Source organism: Gymnoscopelus braueri (assembly GCF_963280865.1).
Source record: "Gymnoscopelus braueri genome assembly, chromosome: 24".
In the NCBI taxonomy this organism is placed as follows: Eukaryota; Metazoa; Chordata; class Actinopteri; order Myctophiformes; family Myctophidae; genus Gymnoscopelus; species Gymnoscopelus braueri.
The window spans coordinates 16,613,146-16,630,959 of NC_137626.1; the positions used below are offsets into that span (position 1 = coordinate 16,613,146).

The following is a 17,814-nucleotide window of genomic DNA, read 5'->3' on the forward strand; positions in this document are numbered from 1 at the left end:
TACAGTACTGACATCATAGATTAGCCTGGTAAACCCTCCCTCCGGAAATCTCATTTCTATTTGATTCCAGGAGTGAGTCTGGGCTGATCGCCCATTCTGCAATATTGGCTGCAGGCTGAGTTGGGCGGAAGTAATACCGTTGACTGACAACCCCTTCAGCCAATGATATTTTTTCCCCTTCAGCCAATCAGCAGTTCACCAGTCTAATGTGACGCAACGGGACTTTTGAGACAGCCATGGCCAAAATGGGTTGCCTTATTCGGATACATGGGTGTCACTGCCCACCCCTACCGGTTCTCTAAATTTTTATTTTTAAATAGGCTTTGTCATGATTAATTGACCACATATATGAAGTTAAACAACTAAATTCTATCCAAACGATATATTATAAGTAAATTCCGTGCCTCAAAATAGAAGTTAGAGAGCTTTTTGAAGTAAAAAAATAGCGGAGATTATAGCGGACAAGAAAAAGATGGCTGCCGTTCGTGTTTTGGGCTCACTCGAACTCGCCACCTGATTGGCCAACGTAAGCTGTCAATCACAGAACATTGAGCGACGACGCTGATAGGCTCGGTTAGCTGGTAATTCCACTAGAAACCCCCACAAAGGGCTATCAGGCCAGACTCACTCCTGGAATCAAATAGAAATGAGATTTCCGGAGGGAGGGTTTACCAGGCTAATCATAGATGGCATCACAATACAATATATATGTCTGTGAATCAAGTTGTGAACAGCGACTTCCTCAACGGCATTGAAGATCTCTGAAACCTGATACTTGTCTTATTAACGTCAGAGAAGATTTCCGGAACCGGATACTTGTCCTAGCGGCCAAACATCTCTTCGGCTATTATTCTAGCCTGGACTGGATCATAGCCGTAGACCGAAACCAAACCAGCAGACCAGAGAAAGATGCAGTTGTTTAGTAAAAAACGCTGGGCCATCCTTCTAATTACTTTACTGGGGCTGGGCTGGTTTGTTTACTACGAGACGTGTCGTTGCACCTCCTACAAGACCAATGAAGATAAATCTACGATAAATTGCACCTCTGAGCGGCCCAATGAGGATAAATCTACGATAAATTCCACCTCTGAGCGGCCCCCAATGACTAGCCACAGAGTACCAAAAGAATACTTTGATGACCTGCTTGTGTGCTCGGCCATCATACAGGGTGACATGGTGGGCAAGAATGATGACATTCTAGGGTCTAAGGAGAGACTATCAGAGGATTTCTACCATAGCATGACAAAGGACTGTGAAGCGTACGTAGAAAACAGAGGGTTCATCACGGAGCCGCTCAGTGCGGAGGAGCGCGACTTTCCCATTGCCTACTCCATGGTGATTCATGCAGATGTCGAGATGTTTGAGAGACTCCTGCGTTCCGTTTACAACCCTCAGAATGTCTACTGCGTGCACGTGGACGAGAAGTCCGCGGAGGGATTCCAGAAAGCTGTGAGGGCAATCGTGTCCTGTTTCCCTAACGTGTTTATAGCCAGCAAGCTAGAAAGCGTTACTTACGGATCCTGGTCTCGAGTGCAAGCCGATCTAAACTGCATGAAAGACCTCGTGGCGTCCCGTGTCCAGTGGAGATATCTGCTCAACACTTGCGGGTCAGACCTCCCCATCAAGACCAATGCAGAAATGGTTCAGGCGCTGAAGCTGCTCAATGGAAAGAACAGTTTGGAGTCTGAGGACGTGCCAGAAGTCTAGAAGGCCCGCTGGCACTACCATCACAAAGTTATCTTCAAAGCTGTCACCAACACAGGAATCAGGAAGATCTGCCCACCAATACCCATGTTCTCAGGCAGCGCTTACTTTGTCGTCACTAGAGACTTTGTAAAACACGTGCTGGACAACAAAGAGATTCAGCGTTTCATGGAGTGGTCGAAGGACACATATAGTCCAGACGAACATCTGTGGGAAACTCTGAACAGGATAAGCTCTGTACCAGGGTCACTGCCTGCCCACAGTAAGTGCCACGTGTCTGACATGAATGCCATCGCTCGCCTGGTGCATTGGATTTGTCATGCTGGTGATGTAACGAAAGACGCTAAGTACCCTCCATGCACTTCGACGGTTAGAAGAGACATATGCGTATATGGGGCTGGTGAACTGCAGTGGATATTTCAACAGCATCACCTCATGGCAAACAAGTTTGATCCAGAAGTCGATGACATTGCTATTAGATGTATCGAGTCAATTTTCCGTTTGAAAGCATTCCATTACATTTAACTTTGAGTGCCAATGACGTCTTTTGACGGCCGTTTTCAGTGTGCCATCAGTGCCAATGACGTCTTTTGACGTCACCTATTTATTTTTTTTATCTCAAAGGAACTAGGAGAAAACGATTTTCAAAAAGTTAATGCTCCATCCACTTCAATGTTAAAAAATAAACAGAGAAAAAAATCTATTTTTTCCTACCATTGTAAACACTGTATTTGACATGCCACTTTCAAACATCAAACAACAAATGTCAACGAGGTCACAATGACCTCGTCGACATTTGTGAAACCACACCTGAATCACCTCAGTGATTAGCAACCATCAGGGGATCAGTCACACTGAAGACAAACACTCTGTGACCAATTGAAAAAGTAAAATGGCACTGAATGAGTTAATTTATTTAATTTATTGGCTGTGCCAACAATTAAAAACCAGAAAAGTGTGCTCCTTGGAGCACAGGTCCCCCTGCCACTTTGGAAGGCAGTCTTAGCCAAATGGAATGGGATCAGAAAAAACTGACTCATACATCTTGTACACATGACACCAAAGATAATGTGATAATGTGCAATTTCTGTGAGTTTTGGACAAAATATGTAGGAGTAGTAACAAAAAGTGTGTTTTGAAGAAAACGCACTATGGCAGAAAATGTATTTGGCCACTCCTGCAAACTTTAGAAGCCAATCTTAGTCAATCAGGATGGAATATGAAAAATCGGACTGACTGGGGGCACTGGCTGGCCTAGCGGTCCAGGGCACATAGCACATATAGCAGGGGTACTCAACAAAACTACAAATCTTGAAGGTCCACAAATAATGTTTTGAATAAGGAAAGGTCTGTTTATTTAAGTCGGTCAATCGAGCCAAGCTTATCAAATCGGATCCCCTCCCAACCAACCAACTTACTAAAACGGGGGTGCAGAGTATGAAAACATACAGGAAAACAACATTAATTTTTAACTAAAATAAATGTTAAAAAAATTAAACTAGAAAAAGTGCTCCTCGGAGCACAGGTCTCCGCCAGGTCAGGTAGGTTATTGTGGCCTCCTGGTGGCGCTATAATAGGCCAATGTGAAAAGGGTGCCATTTCTTATTAGGCCTTGCACGGCAATCGGACACTGCATTCATGGCTTGAGGCATTTTGTGGCGTTTTTTTTTTGCTAAATTAGACCTGCTGGTGGCGCTATAACAGGCCAATGTTAAAAGGGTGGCATTTGTTCCTCAACATAGTGTGAAGGTGCGTGCAAAGTTTGACCGAAATCGGACGGTGCGTTCATGATTTGCGGAATTTTGTAAAAAAAAAAGACACTACTGCAAACTTTAGACGTCAATCGTAGCCAATGAGAATGGAATATGAAAAATCAAACACATCCGTCTTGATCACATGACTATGGAGATCATGTGTACCGATTTGCGTGAAATTTGGATAAAATCGGAAGGAGTAATATGTAATGATCATGACACTGGATGAGATCGCAGCATATGAACACAGGACGTAATTATCTCATAAACCATATAAATATAATTTATGAATCAATTACAATATAATAATACATACATATAGATATATATATATATATTATTATTATTGAAGCTTACGTCACTGTAATGTAACGTGAGTTCTTGGACAGGTTTATATAAATGTCTGTTTAATCAGAGAGAGATAATCTTTAACTGGTTGGACAAAAGACACCAAACATCATTACTTTCCTTGTTACAATAAAATTGGGTTTATTCAGACTTCACCGTTACAAGTATTTATAAAGCAACGCTTGGGAAACAGAAACTTATGTTGTGTATGGAGTTAATGTGGGGAGATAAGAAAACAGGAGAGAGAAAAAGTCACAGAGAGTAAAAGAAGGAATCGCATTGGGGATGCATTATTGTAAAACCTTCTGAGCTATGCTCAACTATAACAGATATTCTCTTGTAAACACAGTAACGTCGCCTTAAGATTAATGCACAAATCAAAATGGTTCAACACACCTTTAGACCCTGGATAGGGGCCTGAGTCCGGAGACTCTGGATTTCGGGAGAAAGGTACACAGGCGCGCTTTAAAGCCCAACTTGGCACTGGTTCTAGCGAGTGGTCTCAGAGTTCGGGAATCTCAGTTTAAAGGAAATACTGAGTTGGCGTCGACGGTGGCGGAGGCCGGGTCGCCGAGTTGACCGCGGTGATGTCCTCTTGGAGAAGGGCGCACTGGTGCTCTTTCGGTGCTCGCTGCTGCGGGTAGACGAGAGTGAGGCCGTGGTAGGCCTCCGTGCTACGGGGACTTGTGTGTCCCTTGGATCGCGTCGTTGGTTGGATGGAGCCGACAGGAGGTCCCGTGTTGAAGAGCCCTAGGAAGGCTGGTTAACCCTCCTCGTCCTTGGTTGGTGATGGGAGAGCCAGGGAGATCATCCCTTGGCGGCTTTGAGCTAAGAGTGTGGTTTGTGAAGAGCCTTTATGCCCCAAAATGTCTTTGAAGTGTTTCCAAGTCCTCTCTATATGTAAATTCCTTATCTGCTGTGGGATTGCTGACTCTGAGTCACCGGGGGGGGAAGCAGACCCTTCAGTGGATTTTATGACCGAGATCAGCCATGGGCCCCTTGGTTCATGCCCAGGTCACTTCTACACACCAAGCATCTGGAAATACAGCATAGTACTACATTTTCACATTATTGTCCATTATTGTCCACATGTCTCTCCATGAGGTCACGTGTAATGTCTTCTTTGTGGTGAAAACATAATTTTCCATGCGCTCAAAAAGAGGGAGAGGGGAAATGTCTCTGTGGGTGTGTGTGTGTGTGTGTGTGTGGGGGGGGGAGTTCACAAAGGGGGCAGTGTGCCTTGTGGAGGTGACGGCCATCTGCCTGAATGATCTCCAAGGCCTGCTTTCTAGCAAGATCTGCCGTTCCTTCCTGGTTGTCATCTTTGATGTCAGGATGGGGGAGAGATAATGGGAAATTCCAAACAGCTCTTTGGTGAGCAGTCTGGATTTTATGGTTTGTCCGCAACGTCTCTCGCTGTTATCACCGTGTCGATTACAAATATAAAGAAAATTGTTTTACATAAGTCGGCCTCCTGGTGGCGCTATAAAAGGCAAATGTGAAAAATGCAGGGCAAAGTTTTTTCCTTGACCTCTAGGGAGTGTGCATACAAAGTTTTACACAGATCGGTGCAGTTATAGGTACAAACATGAATCGGCCTGTTATAGCGCCACCATGAGGCTGATTTGAAAATGTTCAAGTGCCATTTCTTCCTCGGCATAGTGGACATATGCAAGCAAAATTTCACGGAAATTGCATGCTGTGTTCATGATTTGAGGCATTTTGTTCAAAACGGAGTACTCCTGCAAACTTTGGAAGCCATTTTTAGCCAATCAGGATGGAATATGAAAAATCTGACACACTCGTTTTGTTTAATGACTATAGAGATACTGTGTACCGATTTACGGGATTTTAGGACAAAATCTGTAGGAGTACTGTCAGAAAATATGTTTTGCACAAATTGGCCTCCTGGTGGCGCTGTAAAAGGCCCATGTGAAACATTTGGGGCAGAAGTTCGGAATTGGCATCCAGGGAGTGTGTGTGCACAGTTTCGCTGCGATCAAGGCAGCGGTGGCGAAGATTAGCTGGTCACAGACGGACGGACGGACGGACGGACGGACGGACACACGGACGTATGGACGGACGGACAGGGGGTAAAACATACTCTCTCGCCATGCCAGGCGGAGACAATAAAACAAACAACAATTACATTTTTTCACACCCCCTCCAAGAATCCCCCAAAAATATATCAGGAGGGGGGGTTAAAGAACCCTTTATTTTAAAAAAAGGAGAGGGTTCTGTTGAGTACCCCTAACATATAGGCTCTAATGCCTGACGACCTTTGCTGCGTGTAACTCCCCGTATCTCTCTCCCTGTTTCTTGTCTACCTCCACTATGTACTATCCAATAAAGGCCACAAAAATATATATATATTTTTTAAATGACTGACTATGACTCTAGAGGTAATGTGTACCGATTTGCGGATGTTTGGACCAAAGTAGGAGTAATATAAAAAGAAAAGGAAATCCTGGTAATGCCGATCAGTCCAACGGTGCCGGAGATTTGCTGGTCACGGACGGACGGACTGACAGGGGCTAATACGCAGTATCGGCCAAGCCTTTGGGCTGGCGGAGACACTAAAACGCATACAAATAAAAATAAAGTCTCCGCCAGGTTCTCCGCCTGGTCTCCGCCAGGTCAGGTACGTTATTGTGGCCTCCTGGTGGCGCTGTAATAGGCCAATGTGAAAAGGGTGCCATTTATTCGTAGGCCTTTCACGGCAATCAGACACTGTATTCATGATTTGTGAATATGTGATGTAATGTAATTGTATTTCACCGTTTGTCTGTTTTCTGATGTTATTGTTTTTCTGTTTTTATGTTTTGTGTGAGGACTGCGGATGAAAATTAGCATCTTTGCTAAATCCGGTGTATTTACGTTCATGTGACGTTCATTAATATGCTCTGTCCTGTCTAAATAAACAAATAAAGTAAATAAAGTAAAGAGGCATTTTGTTCCAAAAATTGTGTTTTGCTAAATTAGACCTGGTGGTGGCATTTCTTCCTCGGCCTAGTGGGAATGTGCGTGGGAATGTGCGTGGGAAATTGCAAGCTGCGTGCATAGTTTGAGGCTTTTTGTTCAAAACGGACCAATCCTGCAAACTTTGGAAGCCAACCATAGGCAATGAGGATGGAATACGGGAAATCTGACAGATCCGTGTTGATCACATGACTATAGAGATACTGGCCCTCATTTATCAACGCAGCGTATAAACCGGCTTATATTTTTCCATATATTCGGCGTACACCAACGTCAAAGTCACATTTATCAACGGATCCTACACAGCCAATCCTGGCGTACATCAGGTCGGAGCTTTGATAAATCTCACGTCTGAAAACGAGCGTCATTTAAATAACACGCCCTTAAATATTCTCAAAACGCCCCGATTTTACGACATGAAGAAGAATCAGAATACGACCAAAGACATCAAAAGCCAATAAGAAAGAGTTTCCCCCGATCGCCTCGCCTCGCTGCCTGTCAAGTCACACACACACACACACGCACACGCCTCACCTCTCTCTCTCTCTCTCTCTCTCTCTCTCTCTCTCTCACTCACACACACACACACACACACACACACACACACGCCCAACTGTGTCTTTCATGTAATCCGTAGCGGTACAATCTTTGTCACGTAGGCTTGTAGCCTACATGAATGACATATCATGATACCAATCACATCGCCATGAATGGAATACGTTTGTATATTCATTTATTTAACCCATACCGAGCAGTGCACAAGCAGTCATGTAGGATATTCCCTGTGAGACTCGGACGGGCGGCAGTCATTCCGCGGCAGTGATTCCGCCACGTTAATAACAGATTGGAGCGTCGGGTTTATATCGTTAATCCAGCAAGGTTGTAGTCTTCAAAACTCTCTATGACATAACTCCATAACATAGGACAAGCTACTGTAAGTTTGTACACCTCACTGTCCATGAAAAGATCGTCGGGAGTCCCGAAAATGCGCTCGCAGAAGAGCTGTATATTTTGAAAATAGCAGATCTACAAGCTCACAACGAGTGGCGATGCGACCCGTTTTTGAGCTTAGATCTGCTATTTTAACATAGCCAATGCAACTGAATGACTGTTAAAGCAGTTTGTATAAATTAATTTATAAAATGTTATGTTTTCACAGGGATTATTTATTAGTGTAGATATACATTTAGGAGTGGATATATGTGTCCAGATGCCTGTCAGACAGTCAGACAATGCTTCTCCGCAGGTCTAGAATGGAATAAACGGGCGCAGCCAACGTCAACAACTGGTCTCGACCAGACCTGAGATCTCAGCGTATGGTAGGATGAAGCCCACGTCAGGATATATTGATAAATGCCGAAAGGTGCGGTGATCTCGCCCTACGCCCATTATTTGGGCTGCACCGCGTTGATAAATGAGGGCCACTGTGTACCGATTTGCATGACTTTTGGATAAAATCTGTAGGAGTAATATAAAAAAATGGGTTTTGCACAAATCGGCCTCCTGGTGCGCTATAGGCCCATGTGAAAAATTTGGGGCAGAGGTTCTGAATTGGCATCCAGGGAGTGTGTGTGCACAGTTTCGCAGCGACCGGGCCGGAGATTAGCTGGTAACACACGGACGGACGGACGGACGGACGGACGGACGGACGGACGGACGGACAGTGGGTAAAACATACTCTCTCGCCATGCCTTTCGGCATGGCGGAGACAATAATACTAATAATTGTAATAATAATGATACATACAATTTATATAGTGCTTTTCTAGGTACTCAAAGTCGCTTTACAAAGCATATAAAAACAAAAAAAAATCACACCCAGTGTGAAGTGGGCGGTGTGGTCATCACAGTGATGGAAGCTCACTTAAAAGAAAAAATGTTTTTTTTTAAGTGCATAGTCCTATTTATAGGTTATTAATGTCATCATGTGTCTCGCTAGCCAATCACAGTGCTGAATAGAGTCAGCCAATAGAGTCAGCCAATCACAGTACAGCTAGGGGTGTACTAATGAGCCAATCACAGTACAGCAAATGTGTACTAATGAGGTGTCCCAACCCCACTTATAGGGGCGGCTACACCGCCCAAAAACATTATTAGAACAAACTAGTTAAAAAGGTTAAAACTATAAAAGAAAGGGAGGGGCGGGGGTTGGGGTTTTATGTAGGGAATGCGAGTCTGAAAAGGTGGGTTTTGAGTGTTGTTTTAAACATGGTGAGGGTGGGGGCAGCTCTGATGTGAGCTGGGAAGAAGCCGAGAAGGCTCTGTCACCCAGGTTCGCCTTATTTGTCCAGAGGGTGTCCAGGAGGTTGGCATCACCCGACCTGAGGGAGCGGGAGGGGGCGTGCTGATCAAGGACATGCTGATCATCATTAGTTTGATCATCATGCGTTTGTTCCTCAGGGTCAGACAGTCAACCTCCATGATCAGGGTTTGGCTGCTCCACCACGACAGCGCGCCCGCACACACCACGCTCGCTCCAGGCTGTGTGTGTGTGTGTGTGTGTGTATGTGTGTGCGTGCGCGCGTGTTTGATTAAATATACCTCTCATTATTGGTATTGAAAGCACTTTGCAAGAGAAGTGATATTTCAACAAACTCATTTACAACGTAAATAATGGTACAGGCTGTAAATTACTGTTCATGAATGGTGAATTGATTTCAATTATAAAGAGTGTTCTGTAACTCTTATCATACTTTTTTACTGTATCTTGGGTTGATTATTAGCACTGCATCAAATATCTCAAATCAAAAATCTTGACTAATTCTAATTATAGAGAGAGAACTTTGTTAGTGCTCGCCAGTCACACACTGGGATTATCAACTCATACAGTACACCAGTGCCGTATAGCGGTAGTTTAAACCATTTCTCAAATATTATTAAATGTATTTAAAACTAGTTGTAAAAAAGAAAAGTCTGAGTCTGTATAGATGGGTTTCCATGAGACGTCATCACAGAGCAGAATGCGCAATCTGCGCATGCCTGGGGTAGAACGAACCCGGAAGTGGCCTTCACTCTGTTGTTGTGTTTGGGAGTTAGATAGGCATAATGCTGCTATTATAGGCATAATAGGCATAATGCTGCTATTGTATACAAATAAAAGACGAACAGATCCAACTTCCGACAAATCAAATTTGTATTGAGTAAACAAGATATTACAAACTGCATAATTTAATCTTTCATTAAACCCGGTGAAGACCATTTATTTTATGAATGTAGATTTGACCAGAGCTGCTGCGGGTAATAGCGCCCTCTATAGGCTCATCCCTCCACTGCGCGCGCATATCCTCTCATGTTTACAAACAGGAAACCCATCTATACACTTTCCAAATATCAACGTCCTCCACTGTCATGCCCAGATATGGATATCTACATCGTTGGTTCTCAAAGTGGGTTCCGGGGACCCCCAGGGGTCCTTTGGGGGGGGGTTCCAGGGGGTCCCCAGCAATTGTTTTAAATATAGCATCACATCTTTTTAACCTTTAACCTTTTATACTTTGGGCTATTCAAAAATAGCAGATATACAAGCTCATAGCGCGGCACCGAGTGCCACGCTATGAGCTTGTAGATCTGCTATTTATGAAAAATCTTGAACATTTTTGCAAACCTTTGAATATATATATATATATTTCTTAAAGCGATCATTTGTAACTCAAATCTTTGCTTCTGGGGGGTCCCTGGAACAACATATTTTGAGATGGGGGGTTGGCGGCCAAATACATATCTTTTTGGGGGTCCTTGACGTGAAAACGTTTGAGAACCACTGATCTACACCGCGCCCTAACTGTACATCGGTATAAGACCTGACATTCCGATGTCAAAAGCAGTGGTGTAAAGTAACTAAGTACATTTACTCAAGTACTGTACTTAAGTACAATTTTGAGGTACTTTTTACATTACTGGAGTATTTACAATTGTCTATACTTTTACTTCTACTCTCAGAGGCAAATATTGTACTTTTACTCCACTACAATTATTTGAAAACTTTAGTTACTAGTCACTTTGCAAATATAAATGATTACATTATAAAACATACATTAACCACTTTAGCTCTATGTTATACTTAGGCTATTTGAAAATAGCAGCTCTACAAGCTCACAACGCGTCGCGATGCGACGCGTTGTGAGCTTGTAGAGCTGCTATTTTCAAACATTCTAGTACTTTTTCTTTTGGTACTTTAAGTACATTTTGATACCAATACTTTTGTACTTTTACTCAAGTAAATTTTGAATTCCGGACTTTTACTTGTAACGGAGTACTTCTACATTGCAGTATTGATACTTTTACTTAAGTAAAACATTTGGGTACTTTTTCCACCACTGGTCAAAAGGCAACAAAGAACCGCCCCGTGGGACACGTTGCATGGAGGACGCCCTCCGAGCGTAAGAGGGAGAAGTATACGAAGGTCATCTAACAACACAGAAGGCTGCAGAGAAAGCCCTCTAGGTAGGTTCTGGATTAAGCCATTAACACCGGGAATGCATCTGTGTCATTTTTTTATTAAGATGTCTTTGGGCTATTCAAAAATAGCAGATCTACAAGCTCATAGTGCGGTCCGCGCTATGAGCTTGTAGATCTGCTATCTTAGAAAAAAAATGGTTTTTTTTTAGCAAATCTTTGAATATATATATATTTTTAAAGCGTTTATTTTTTTACTCAAATCTTTGCTTTTGGGGGTCCCTGGAACACAATATTTTAAGATGGGGGTGCGAGGGCAAATACATATAATTTTGGGTGGTCCTTGACATGAAAAAGAGGTTATAGCAACATACTTTTTTTTTTAGTGTTAGAATTTAGAAGACATTTGTAGAATCCCCCAGAAGCAAAGATGTGTTACAAATGTTCACTTAAAAAAATATATATATATATATATATATATATATGTATATATATATATTCAAAGATTTGCACACATTTTCACGATAAAAAAAAAAAAATAGCAGATCTACAAGCTCGTAGCGCTACGAGCTTGTAGATCTGCTATTTTTTGAATAGCCAAAGAAATAAAAAAAATGACACACAGATGTGTTCCCGGATTGAAAGGGTTAAGAGAGCAGATTAGTGGGCGGGGGGGGGAGAGTGCTGCGAGGGCACGAGCTGCTGAGCCTTGATCAACCTCGGCCACGGGTCACGTGAGTTGAGTTTGCCGTGCGATGTTCCAAAGACCACGAAACTACCCAGTGACCTCAAGTAGCATCACTGATGATGATGGTGCCCTACGGTATAGCATTGCATCAGAAGATGTTTCATTTCATCGAAGATTAGAAGGCAAAGTTTGCAAGACTTAGGTTATAGCGGGACTAGCCATTAGCAGAGGATTAGCACATATTCGCCCATTGGCTGAAGTCCAACCAACTCTTCTCTGCCGAAGATAACACTCTGAGGCAAAGATAACCTTCTCGGGTGAAGATAGCACGCACGCACGCACGCACGCACGCACGCGCGCGCGCGCACACACACACACACACACACACGCAGCGCTGTCCTTCACATCACAGATATTGCAACAGTCTATAAACAGAATCTCTGGACTGCATCACCTTTCTTCACGAACAAGCATCGATTAATAGGGTTCTAAACCAACACCTTGAAGCAGGGTGTTGAACTCTCGAACTTTTCCATACCAATGAGGGCCCCCAGATAGCCTATAGCCTCTGGGCTGTGGCCCCACTACTTTGAAATTGCTTAAAAAGAAGAAAATAGTGATGTTAAAGAGATAGTTCACCCATGGATATTTGTTTTTTTTTCTAAAAGCCAATAATTTAATGACCGACAGCGGTTCTAGTAGGAGACACAGAGAGTCTCCTTTTTTGTCTCCTACCGGTCCGCTGGTCATCAAATTATTGGCTTAGGAATGCGACAAAAACTAAAAAAATTGTCCATGGGGTGACTATATAAAGTAATTTTTTGGGTGAACTATCCTTTAGAACATCATGCCATCGCTGATTGGCTGAGACGCGCACAGCCTCATTTTCACTATGAAATGCGTCACAATATGCTCTCGAAAAACAACAACAAACCACCTGATCTTTAAACTGAGAAATTCTTCCCATTTGCATCTGTGTGTCCTGTTGTACAGGCTGTGTTCGCATGCATAACATCACTATCACATCTTTGTCGAAATATGATGTAAAGTTGTGTCAGTATTGTGAAGTAGTTTGTGCTTGAAAAAGAAATTGATGCCGTTTTACTGGTGGGCATTCTCGGCAGGACTCGGGGTAATCAACTCTTTCACATACTACCATAAAGAGATGAATGAAATGAAAAGGAATACGTCACACTCTGTCCCTAGTATTTGCCGAAAACACTGGAATCAAAACTCAGTCCTTTGATGCGTTTTATTCACCTTTTTGGTGTTTAAACCAAAATAAAGCACAAAATAATATTTACATAACACTGGCCAGATTGGCGTTAGGTCTGCTCTTAGCCCTAGAATGTCTGTGATCTTACATACATTTCAAGTATTCCAAATACACAGTCATAGATCTCTCTCGGTCCCCCACTGTGTAGTGCCCATCTGCGCGGCCATAAAAGTGCTCTAAACTCCGTCTGTACTCACCCGATAATTAATTCCTAAGACGTGGAGTCATATTTTGTCCTCTAGTTTCATATCCATGTGAAAGTTCTGCCAGAAAACGTGTGTTTAGTCAAATATCTCCACTTATTCACGAGCTGCACACGGACGAGTTCTGTGCGACGCGAGGGGCCAGGAATGATTGCAGCACTGAATATACGTAACTTCCTTAAGGACGCACAAATGTTTGGGACACACAATTGGCAGGTGATGATTCATTACCCCGCACCAATCACAAGCACCTGTCAATTGTGTGTCCCAAACATTTGTGCGTCCTTAAGGAAGTTACGTATATTCAGTGCTGCAATCATTCCTGGCCCCTCGCGTCGCACAGAACTCGTCCGTGTGCAGCTCGTGAATAAGTGGAGATATTTGACTAAACACACGTTTTCTGGCAGAACTTTCACATGGATATGAAACTAGAGGACAAAATATGACTCCACGTCTTAGGAATTAATTATCGGGTGAGTACAGACGGAGTTTAGAGCACTTTTATGGCCGCGCAGATGGGCACTACACAGTGGGGGACCGAGAGAGATCTATGACTGTGTATTTGGAATACTTGAAATGTATGTAAGATCACAGACATTCTAGGGCTAGGTCTGCTCTGTACTGCAGCCCTTCACTGACAGTGGCAGGTACCCTTTCTTTTTATGGCTAAGCCCCTCCCACTGGACCATACCATTCTTAAAGTGACTCCTCAATTTACACCCAAACCAGTTATGTCAAAAGACATTACAATTCACATTTAACACATTTAAAGTGTCATCACATTACAAAGGGTTCCCACACTAATAATCATTCTTAATAATAATAATAATTAGTCTACCCCATAATTTACTCAAACCCTTTACTCAAACCCACAGTTGGTATGGTTCAGCATGGATGTTCTGAGCATGCTCAATACAAACAGACAGGCACTATATAAGGCAGCCTGAAGCTACACTCTGGTCCTTCGTCACTGCCCAGAACCAGGAAGCACTGTGGTAAGAGACACAAACAAGAGTCAAACATTTGCCAAAAACATCCCCTGCAACTAAAACGATAAAGAACAATTTAAAACATTTAACCTTGTGTTGTGTGAAATAATTTATGTTCTATGTTGAGGGAACAATAATACAGGAAACTTACTAGAGGCTGTTAAATGGAGTTTAGTGTGTGCACCCACCAAACTATCCTAGCATGCTACCTGGCTACTGTGTATAATATACACAATAGCCAGGTGGCATGCTAGGATAGTTTGCTATACACCATATTATGGTGTATGGTGTAGTGTGTTGATGTTATAGTTTGCAATACACCATATTATGGTGTAGTGTGTTGATGTTATGAAGTGTCAGTGGCAGGGTGAACTGCCACAGAACAATAGAAGTAAACAAATACAATGTTTGGTTTTGCAGCACCAATTGCCACGGTGGGCATAAGTCTTGTCCACCATGGCGGTCGGGAGCCAACAGTCTAGCACGACTCGTAATATTTCCTCCAGCTTTGACAGCCCAACCTCTATAATTAATTAGGAAGACATGTGCCATGTTCATCAGCTCCTCTCAGTCTCAAGGTGCCCTGGAGGCAGATGCCCTTAAGTCTCAAGTGTTGGAATAACACTGCTTAGTGACGGTGCTGTGTACTACAGTGAAACTGGTGTCTCAGTCATGTGATGCATACCCTATGCTCTGTAAGTGATCTGTGGCAACAATGTGATTAATGAAAGGCTAATTTCGTCTTGTTTTCTTCGACAGGATGGGTCTTCCAGCGTGGCGACAGGTGCCCACAAGTTAAGAGCCTCCATTGACTTGTTGGACGGTTACTAAAGAATCTAATGAGTTGTGACCGGTGCAATCTGGCTTTGGATTGTAACGAGAAGGGGAAATCACACACAGTTAACAGCACAGAGGTAAGAAAAGGGCTTTTAATTCAACTAAATATATTCATCAATGTACTGTATAGTCGTACGGTGGTTCTCAACCTTTTCAGGCCACGACCCCCCACCATAATCATATTTGAACTGGGGACCCCCCCCCCCCACCCTGACAAGCACTTGGAATTGTTTGAGTTGAGGCATTACTTTCAGTTTGACTCGGTTCCCTCAGTATGTATGATGAATGAGTGAGAGGAGGGAATGAAAATAATATAGATATACTCTATATATATTTTTTTATGGTTAAGACAACAGAAGGTCTGCCACAAAAGTCCACTCAGTTGGTAGAAAAGCAACACGGAGCAGAATAAGCACAGTGTGTTGGTCCTTCACATGCCTATAATCAGTGGTGTAAAGCAACTACGTACATTTACTCGAATACTGTACTTAAGTACAATTTTGACGTATTTTTACTTTACTGGAGCATTTCCAGTTTTCAGTACTTTTACTTCTACTCCACTACATCTCAGAGGCAAATATTGTATTTTTACTCCACTACAATTATTTGACCACTTTAGTTACTTTGCAGATATAAATGATGATATTATGAAACGTACATTAACCACTTCAGCCCTGCATGTTTTATACATAGGCTATTTGAAAATAGCCGATCTACAAGCTCACGGCGCGTCGCAATGTGACTCGTTGTGAGCTTGTAGATCTGCTATTTTCAAACATGTTAGTACTTTTACTGTTGGTACTTTAAGTGTATTTTGATGCCAATGCTTTTGTACTTTTACTCAAGTAACATTTTGAACACAGGCCTTTTACTTGTAACAGAGTATTGTTACATTGCAGTATTGATACTTTTACTTACGTAAAACATGCAAGTACTTTTTTCCACCACTGCCTATAATGAGCACTGATGGACATCTCAGTGACAGACTCACACCATGTCCTGTGTCTTAACTATTGCATCATGTGAGCCTGAAGACATCAGGCTCGATGTGGAAAAGAGGCCTAGAGAAACCGTTATAGTTATTATGCCAATCCAATACATAATTGATCAACCTTGTCCTTGAATTATTCATTCTGATCAATGCATGAATATTGTATCGTCCAACATTAATAATGAATCGTCATCAAATTCAAATGTGTGTGTGGTGTTGGACATTGTTAGTGCTCGGCTGTGACTAATTGCATATTGACAGTGGTGGAGGAAGTACTCACATTGTGTACTTAAGTAAAAGTACAGATACCACAGTGTAGAATGACTTAAGTTCAAAAGTATTCACATTAAAATATACTTGAGTACTGAAAGTAAAAGTACTCGTTATGCAGAATGTCCCATTTCACAAGTTTGCAAATGTATTAATGCTTTGAAAATTGCAGATCTACAAGCTCACAACGCTGTGAGCTTGTAGAAGTATACATAGGGCTGAAGTGATTAATGTTTATTTTTGCAATGATAATCAAAATCTACAAAGTAACTAAAGTTTAAAAATAATTGTAGTGGAGTAAAAAGTACAATATTTGTAGTGTATTGAGTAGAAGTAAAGGTTCTGAACATTTGCCATACAGGAAAGCAAAAATACCTCAAAAATACCTCAAAATGTTACAGTATTTGAGTTACTTTCCACCACTGCATATTGACAAAGGGTTGATCCTGTGTGACTTGTGAATGCGACGGGATGGGTGATTTCTGATCTGTTAACTACATTGTTTTCTCACTCAACAGTAAACAAACCAACATACAGTGTAAGCTTACAGGGTATCTGCACATTTTCTGAAGTTACAATTCAATGGCTTTTAAGACCTTTTTAATACCAAATTGTCAAATATTATGTAAGAAAGAGGCAAACACTGTGAAAATGGCCGAACCACAAGCTCACAGTTGTAGATCGGCTATTTTCACAATATTTGTCTGTGGAACCGAGTCAAACTAAATGTCATTCCAAGTGCTTGTCAGGGTGGGGGGTCCCCCGTTTAAAGATGATTATTTTAGTGGGTTGCAGCACTGAAAAATGTGGGAGCCCATGGTCTATAGCACTTTTTTATTCTGGGGAAAGAAACAAAGAAGACAAAAAAAGGAGGTTGGGGATGAAGGGAGGCTTCACGCAATTGACATAAACGGACTTCAATATAAGTACTGCATATTGATAACAGTATCTAGTTTTAAACTAGAAGGTGTAGATATGAAATTAATTAAGATGGAGCAACTGCATGGCATATTTCTCGCCTGAACGCATCGCACCTGTTATAGACAAGCTGCCAGACGAACGCCCGACTGTCTGTTTTTATCCTCTCCGGCTGTCACCTCTCTCTTGGCGGGCAACCGACGCCGGCTTGTTCCGTCTGAAGGAGTGGGCGAAAATATTAATACATATGCCTTTATGAAAAATATAACTCCATGATGAATATAGCGAATATGATGTAAGTATATTAGGTGATAACAGGTTTGATATGCTGTTTGGCAGTAGAGGTAGTCGGGTGGTGTTGGTGCCTCCGTGACCGACAGCAGGCCGACAGAGAGGCCATCATATAGAGGTATGTGGTCGTCCATTGGTTTGATTGAATACGTTACTAGCAGTTTGCAAAAAA

At 42.4% G+C, this 17,814-nt stretch overlaps 1 pseudogene across 1 annotated transcript; it reads left to right on the top strand.

Annotated features, from left to right (window-relative positions):
* Window positions 1-909: 909 nt before the first annotated feature.
* LOC308080179 (beta-1,3-galactosyl-O-glycosyl-glycoprotein beta-1,6-N-acetylglucosaminyltransferase 3-like) lies at window positions 910-2,229 on the top strand (annotated as a pseudogene). Its single transcript has one exon. The product of its transcript is annotated as a beta-1,3-galactosyl-O-glycosyl-glycoprotein beta-1,6-N-acetylglucosaminyltransferase 3-like (transcript).
* The last annotated feature ends 15,585 nt before the right edge of the window (window positions 2,230-17,814 follow it).